Raw genomic sequence first — 8,017 nt, 5'->3', positions numbered from 1 at the left:
TGCTCGGTTTTGTTCTGCGCCGATTTCATAGATTTACGTACACGCTAATTTCAGTTCCAGCCAATAACTGCTGTTTCAAGCGACCTTTTCAGAAGCACGGTGGAACTTCCACAACTCTCTGAAGGAAAAAAAGGAGTCGATCAGGTATCACGTCTATCGCATATCACGTTCTTATCATAACGCTTACTGTAGCAGCAGTTTAATATTAAACAAGAACGAAACTGAATCTGCTTAAAGTATAAAGTCTGTGTTAGAGTTAACAGGTAAAATGACAAGCTGCACCAGATCTATTTGTTCTGACTTTACGGATTTTAAGCCGAATTCGTACTAGAGAGCGGCATTTCCTGTTCACATATTCGACACCGTGACCTGGAGATTTCAGCAACCCCTTATTTGAATATATACAAATTAGTTGTGATGTGCTAAAGGGACAAACCAAACATTAACTCAGACGATTCTTCTGTTCCACTTCACAAAACGTTCTTACTTGCTATTAGTTCTAATTCAATTATGAGGAAAAATAATGCTTAGCGTGTAAGCTAGTGCAGCTAGCCTGCTTTGCTAATCTACTATAAGCCTAGCATGCCACGTGCAAGAGACCTGACACTTGCTAGTGTGAATGTAACGTGACCGAGTAGAAAAAAGGGAATACGAGGAATAAAAACTACAAGATGGGCTGTTATAGTCAAGCGTTAAGAGCGACGGGGGGTGGGTGGGTTGATAGGGGTGTGTGTGTGTGTGTAATAGGAGAGTAATTCCATAGAGAATCTTTTTACAGTCTCTTAGTCAGATTCTAGCATTATGATGAGTAGCTGAGATGGAAGAAAAGACACATCACTGGTCACTGATCATGATCAAAGGATTCATAAGGGTTTAAAGATCTTACTGCCCTCTACTGGTGGAGAGGAGACAGAGCAAAAGAGAGAGAGAGAGAGAGAGAGAGAGAGAGAGAGAGAGAGAGAGAGAGAGAGAGAGAGAGAACATGAGAGACAGTAATATCTTGGGTAATTCTTGGGAATGTGATCCCTCCGATTTGTCCGAACAGTGATTCTCAGTAACGAGTGTTGAGTATGAGATCAATTTTTATTCAGGGTAAATTTCCTGTCAGTGTCCATGCATTGGGCTGTAAGGCATAATCCCATCCGACTTTATGTCAAAGACCTCCAACGACCCAGACGTCCTAATCCTTTCTTTAATGCTGCAGATTTTGTTTGGCATAGCCGACCTTCTGCTGCTAACGAGTATGAAGTGTCAGTAGGGATCTAGCACTTCCTGGCAAGCCGTCCAGGGTTAATGTGAGCACTATATCAGAAAAAAAACACTCAGCACAGAACGAATTAATAGGAACATGACCAAATATAGAAAGTGGAAAACGAAAAGGGTCAATCAGCATACATAAAAATGTGAAGTAAAGAATATGTTGAGATTTGATAGGAGTACAATTGAATAAGAAGTCTTAAAAAAAAGGAGAGTTAATAAGCACAGGACCAAACATGGAACGTGGAAAGCCAAAAGGGTCAATCGGCATACACAGTATCAAGGGTCGGCAAAGACAGATTCAAAGGTCACGATCACCAGATTTAATATGAACTTAATTAATTTATTTTTTAATGCTCTGCAAATAGTGTGTTAATGAGAACAAATCTAATTAAGGGAAGTGGAACACAAAAAGGGTCAATGCAGAATATGTTGGGTGAACAAATTCCGAATTAGAATCAGAATCAGTAGGCCAACCATCCAGATTTAATATGAGCACATTTTAATAAGAAACTATCAGCAAAAGGACAAAATATGAAAAGTGGAATGCAAAAAGGGTCAATTAACATACAAAGTATGAAGAGTCAGTATGGACATAATAAACATGACCATCACCAGATTTAATAAGAACATAATTACATTTCAAATAAAACATCTAGAGAGTGATAAAAATAGAGAACCAGATAACTTGCAGATAATCAGCACGATGAGCACGATATATCGATAACAACCAATCAAAAAAGAGTATGTTAATTAGAACAGGACCAAATATGGGAAGTGGAATACAAAAAGGGTCAATCAGCAAGTTAATCTCTGGATGTAAAAATAAACATTATATAATAATATCAACCAATCAATAGAGAGTATGATAATTGGAACATGACCAAATATGGAAGGAGTCAGAGGGTGAAAAGAATAAATTAATAATGGATTCATAATTAATTATTTTTTTAATTTACAACAAACGTTATTAAGAATTTGAACCAAAGATTTAAATTTTGTTTCAATGTTAATTAAATAGTCCCTGTGTGTTCAGAAGGTGTGTTTACATCAGTATTCTGTCGAGTGTGTGCTCAGGATTGTTTCAGCTGAGTCACAGTTCCCGTCTCAGAAGAACCCTGGGTCTTATTACATTCCTGCTGCTCTGGCTTTCAACAGAAGACTGCCAAACTCCTGAAGGTTGCTAATAAAACACACACCAAATGTGTGTGTGTGTGTGTCAGTGTTACCGATTACAACTCCCAGAAAGGATATGAAGCCTCCTCTTCTATCTGTTTTGCTGACTGTTATCTAACAGGAAAAAGAGGAAATGCTGAGCTCAAGGCTTGAGTGGATATGAGCTTCGGGAGGGATGGCAGCCGACATATGACCAAATCCTTTCACTTTCTGACCCTAATGTCAAAGCTGCGACACAAAGATCTCTTCAGAAGGATTTTGGGTATTGGGTTTCTCTTCAGATTCAGCTTTATACTGTTAAATAAATATTCTTTCATTCTTCGTTAAGCGCTTTACCCCAAGAAGGGAATTCCGGGGTGTGAGGATGGAATAGACTCCGGATTGGACACTAGTACATCTTGTACACACGCATTCACACACTTTTTCACATATAGATGCAATGCATTGTAATCAATCTGTCTATTGTTATTTGTGAGGAAACTAAATGAGGAAATGTAGGCTCTTACACACACATGTAAAAAATTAGGAGTAGAAGTAGGAGTCAGTATGAGTTTTCGTTTTAGTAAACGTTCCCCTCACAGTGTGCTGTTCCTGAGGCAGGAGGCGTGAGAGCAAAGGCAAAGAGAACAAACACACACGACACAATAACTTTAAATCCACTTAGACCGTCTAAAAACCTGCCTCAGATACAGACGTAACACTGATACTGATATTCTGTTATCTCAGAGCTGGTTAAACGTTAGAGATTTCTATTATTTGGGGATATAAGGTTCAAATTTTTTTGCTATATGCAAAGCCTCTGTTTGGAATTCATGCAGATTTGAAAGCCTCCACGTTGGTCCTGCCAAGTCGTATTGACTTTAATGATGTCAGTGTTCTGGATTAGATCAACATCTGTTACACCTAGCTGTGCCAAATACACACTACACACACACACACATATTTCAAGCTGTCATAATGTGCCTGTCAAAAATAGTCCCAAAAAGCCAAATGGATCCAGTGAAAAGATTTATTTTGGACACGACAGAAAAGAATTAATAATGAAAACCCCAAGATTGCAGTTTGATTAATTCGTGATTGAGACGTCAAGCAGTTTTTAAGCCACCTGTAGTCTCATTTCTACTAAATCAAATTACATTTGTCACCAAAGAGACCCCTCAGTGAGGCACAGAAATATTTCACACTACTTTACATTATTTATACTACAAAATATAGTAGAAGAGTGTGTATGCATGTGATTGGGACCGGGTACAGCTGTATTGAACTAGCTGGATGGCCGCTAGAATTAATGCTCTTGCTTATATCTCGTAATGACGACTAATTAAACAAGTAACATTTAATTTGTAAATTGATTTCATATCTAGAAGCAGGTTACACAAAAAAACGTATTAAAATATCATAAAATGTCTGCTAAAATATTTTAATACTCACACATTTTTTAAGTATTACAAACTGTGCGGACTCTAATTTCACTCCGTATGCTGTTGTGTTTGTATCTCCTGGAATTTAAGGAGAGGTCAGGAGTAGGGAGGAGGGGTTGGGGGTTCCCTCAGCTCTCCAGTAGGGGGCAAACACACACACACACACACACACACACACACTTGATGGTGTGTTCCAGTCTGAAGGGATATTTAGGGTGGGGTTGGAATTCCTTGTGAATAAGCAGATGATTCACTCAACTCAGAAAGCAGTGTGGGAATACCAGTGCATGTGTACAGGAATTACAGAGCAGTGTAATCATACTTAAAGGAATTGTACTCAATCCGATCCTTTCCCACACACACCCCCACACACACCCCCACACGTCATGTGCTCAATCAATTACATTCTTTTATTAAAACAGTGTTACTTTGTAAACACATGTGTGGTTGGACTGAGCATGATTTAACATCTTGGTGTGCATGAATGTCCCCATAGAAATAGGGATATCTGACAATTTTGACCTTATGGGGACATTTGTCTGGTCCCCACAAAGAAAAATGGATCTTTTACTTAAAAAAATAAATAACTAAACAAAAGAGTCTAAAGATGTCCTTTTATGTAGAAAGGTTAGATTTAGGCTTTAGAAGAGCTAGCATTAATGACCTGTATTAGTCAGTGTGTGTGTGTGTGTGTGTGTGTTATAAAGCAACAACGAACAGAAAAAAAAAACAAGCCTATGAAACATTACTTATATTCATTGCACACCTTCCTACATCCACACACACACACACAGACGGAAATCATGGCCTCTGGTGGAGACCTTCCTTAATGTACGTTTCGGTAGATAAACATTTCACATCACGCTCCTCTGTTTGGTGCAATATTCCTCTCTTTCTGTGGAGTAAATTTCTAACTAGAGGCAAAGGAAATCAAATCATGTGCAAACTTTAATTTTACACACCTTAGCTAATAATACTGAACATGTGCAAATAAAACAAAAGCACTTCGTCAGATCTGTGTGTTTTATCGAGCCTTTGGGTTTCTGAAAAGTTTGTTACCCTCTGCCGACTCCATGACAACATGATCCCCGGGTGTATTGTTTGCTATCTGATGCTGACAGTATTGTTCACTGGTGTGTTATTGTGTAGCATGATATCCGATCTACTGTATATTACTACAGAGGAGACACGTGAGAGCTGGAGCTAGTCTTCAGTTATTTCACTGTCACAATCCCACGGATTAGCTTTAACCTCAGTGCTAATCTTCACCACCTGAACCAGTGAGGCTAAGCTAACAACCACTAATCCTTCTTGTAATGGGAGGAGCTCGAAATACTCACCTTTCTCATAGCCAGCCCCGTTTTTAGTGCAAACGCATGATTCTGGATATTAATAGAAATAATATCTGAATATTCTTGGGTTGTCTTTGTCTAAAAGGTTGATGCACTGAAATCTTTCTGAGGGAGGAAATCCAAACAAACTAAAAGTTCCAAGAACCTCCAGAAGAACCTGAGATACCAAATATCCTGAAAAACAAAGCAAAAAATTGTTGAAAAAATCCAAAGGCCCTCAAGAAGAACCAGAGATTCCAAATATTCCAGGAAATAAATATTAAAACTTTAAAGAACCCCCAGAAGAACCAGAGCTCCTAAATATTCTGGAAAAAAGATTTAACAATTCAAAGAACCTCAAGATTTTCCAACCTCAAGATCCCAAATATTCTAGGATGTTCTGTTTTTTGTTCAAAAAACCTTCATAAGGACCAGAGTTCCCAAATATTCTCTGTGGAAAAACCCCCAATAGAAATCCAAAAGAACCTCCAGAAGATCCAGAACTCCCCCATGCTGGAAAAAGACCCTAAAAATTTATAGAAGCCCCAAAAGAACCGCAGATCCCAAATATTCCAGGAAAAAAAAACACAACTCAAAGAACCTCCAGGGTTCCCACATAAAGAAATTAAATGAATTCTAGAAGAACTTAAAAAACCTCCAAAAGAAACAGGAAAAATCCCGGAAAACAAAACCCTAATCAGTGAAAAACTAAGGTCATTTTATGTATATGGAAGGAATGTGATAGAATTCAGGAATCTACTGCAGCAGATATTCTATCAAGCTTAAATACAGTATCTTACCTCCTATGGGTTTCTTTTGCAACTTCTGAAGGCTGACATGGGTGAGAAGGGCTGCCTAGGGTGTGTAAAAATGACTCATCTTGTTTAACGTGAAGAATTTGTGGTTTTGTCACTCTGATTGTGATGCTGATCTTGAACTCGTTGCACTGATGAGCACAATGTCTCCACTCATCAAACAGCGATCAGAACAATGGCTCCCTGTTTGCTAAATGTATATATTGATTATTCAGCAGGGATGCTAACAGTCCGAAACTCTCAAAATACTCGATCGTACAAGGAGACCGGCTTGTTAAGTGTCTACACTTTGAAGTAGATTCACAGAAGCTGAGAAGTTCATACGAGTAAACAGATTAGATCCTGATTTAGCAACTAGAGATGCTAATACAGCTACATAATTAGTTTAGCTAACATTGTAGCTACCCATATTCACTTATAGCTAATATTAGTCGCATTAAGTGTACAATTAAACCCAACTCAAGCAAGGTAGGAAATGTTAGCCTGACTAACCTCCTTTCATTCTAACACAGTCGCTAAATCTACCGTCGCTAGCAAACCTACTAACGTTTTCATAGTGTTGTTAATAAAGCCGTTATATATGATACTATGCTAGCAAGCAGGAGAACTAGGTTTGGGTTAAGAGTTATGCTAATCTGTTAGGAAAACCAAGCCACTTAGAAAGACAGAGATAGAGTCATCCTCTGTCCTGTTATCTCCGTAAGCGTTTTTTTTTTGTGCGGCAGCGACTCTGATGGATTAACCAGAGAAAAGAAAGACGCTGACTCTAATGCAAAGGCATTAGCTTTTAAAGCCAAGGATTTCTAAAATCTGGAGTGGAAAATGAGCGTGTCCTTTGGGCTAATGGAGGTCTTGTGGTATGTTTCATGGAACTTATGACAACGCAGAGGACGTCCCGAGGGCCAAACCCATGACGCGGCCACAGGGCAAGGCGTATAAGGGTTTCAAAGGCAGGAGAAGACACAGCCCAGGAGTAGAAAAGGAAGGAGAGAAAGAGGAAGCATAGGCACTCTGAAAGTTCTCAGTTCTCCATAAATGAAAGGATTGCAAATCCTGTTCTGTTTAGTGTTGCGCGAAAGGCGTGTCTTACATGTGTGTCACACACTCGTGTCACGAGCAAGATTTGGATCAGTAATAGATCTTATTTTCTTTGAAAATTCATTTAAAAAAAATCACTGGCTCCAACATAAACATCTGATTGACTCACTGAACAACGCAAAGCCCGTGCGATATGAGATGGTAGCTTGTATGATGCCAAACCCGGTAGCTATAGGCTTCACTTCATATTTCATTCTTCGCTTCAATAGCCTCATAGCTCTATTGCAAAAGTGAAGAAAAACAAGATAAACAAATGAATTATGGGAAAGCTGTATAAATGTCTTCTTTGGCCGGACACGACCTTAAATCAATGTTCATATTACATGAGCAGATATAACTACAGAAACGTTAGAAATGAATCTGTACTCGTCCAGATAAAGGTTTTACTCCAGCCCACCAACAGAGTCTTTGTTTCTGGTACATTATTAAGATTTGAGCTATGCCATAAACGTGTAGTTACGCCCTGTCACTGGTTACGTGTACGTCAGAATTATCCTATGATTGAGTCTACAAGTTCGAGTTGAGTCAGAAAACATTTACACGTGGTTGAAACAGAGAAAAAGAGAGAAGGGAGGGGGGTGCAGGAATGAGAAACAGAGATCTGACAGCACTAAAAGAATCTCTAGGCGTCGTAGAGACGTTTGCAGGATTTACCCTGCAAATGCGGTCGAGCCAAAAACCTTGAGTAACACTCAAGAGTTGACTCACGCTAGAGCGTGTGTGTTTGTGTAACCCTGCCGTGTGTTGTCAGGACGGTTGCTATGCTCCTGACTAATTCGAGCCCCTGACACGCTAAATGAAATGCCACAAATGAGGTCTTCCTGTGTCTGAAGTTGACGATGGTTATGTGTATGTGACAACAGAAGCTCTTTTTCAAAACACAGCGTAGCTCCAAAATGCACTGGCAGAGCATTAGGTT

This window comes from Tachysurus vachellii, chromosome 17, assembly GCF_030014155.1.
Source record: "Tachysurus vachellii isolate PV-2020 chromosome 17, HZAU_Pvac_v1, whole genome shotgun sequence".
Classification (NCBI taxonomy): Eukaryota; Metazoa; Chordata; class Actinopteri; order Siluriformes; family Bagridae; genus Tachysurus; species Tachysurus vachellii.
This window is presented reverse-complemented; position numbering follows the sequence as displayed.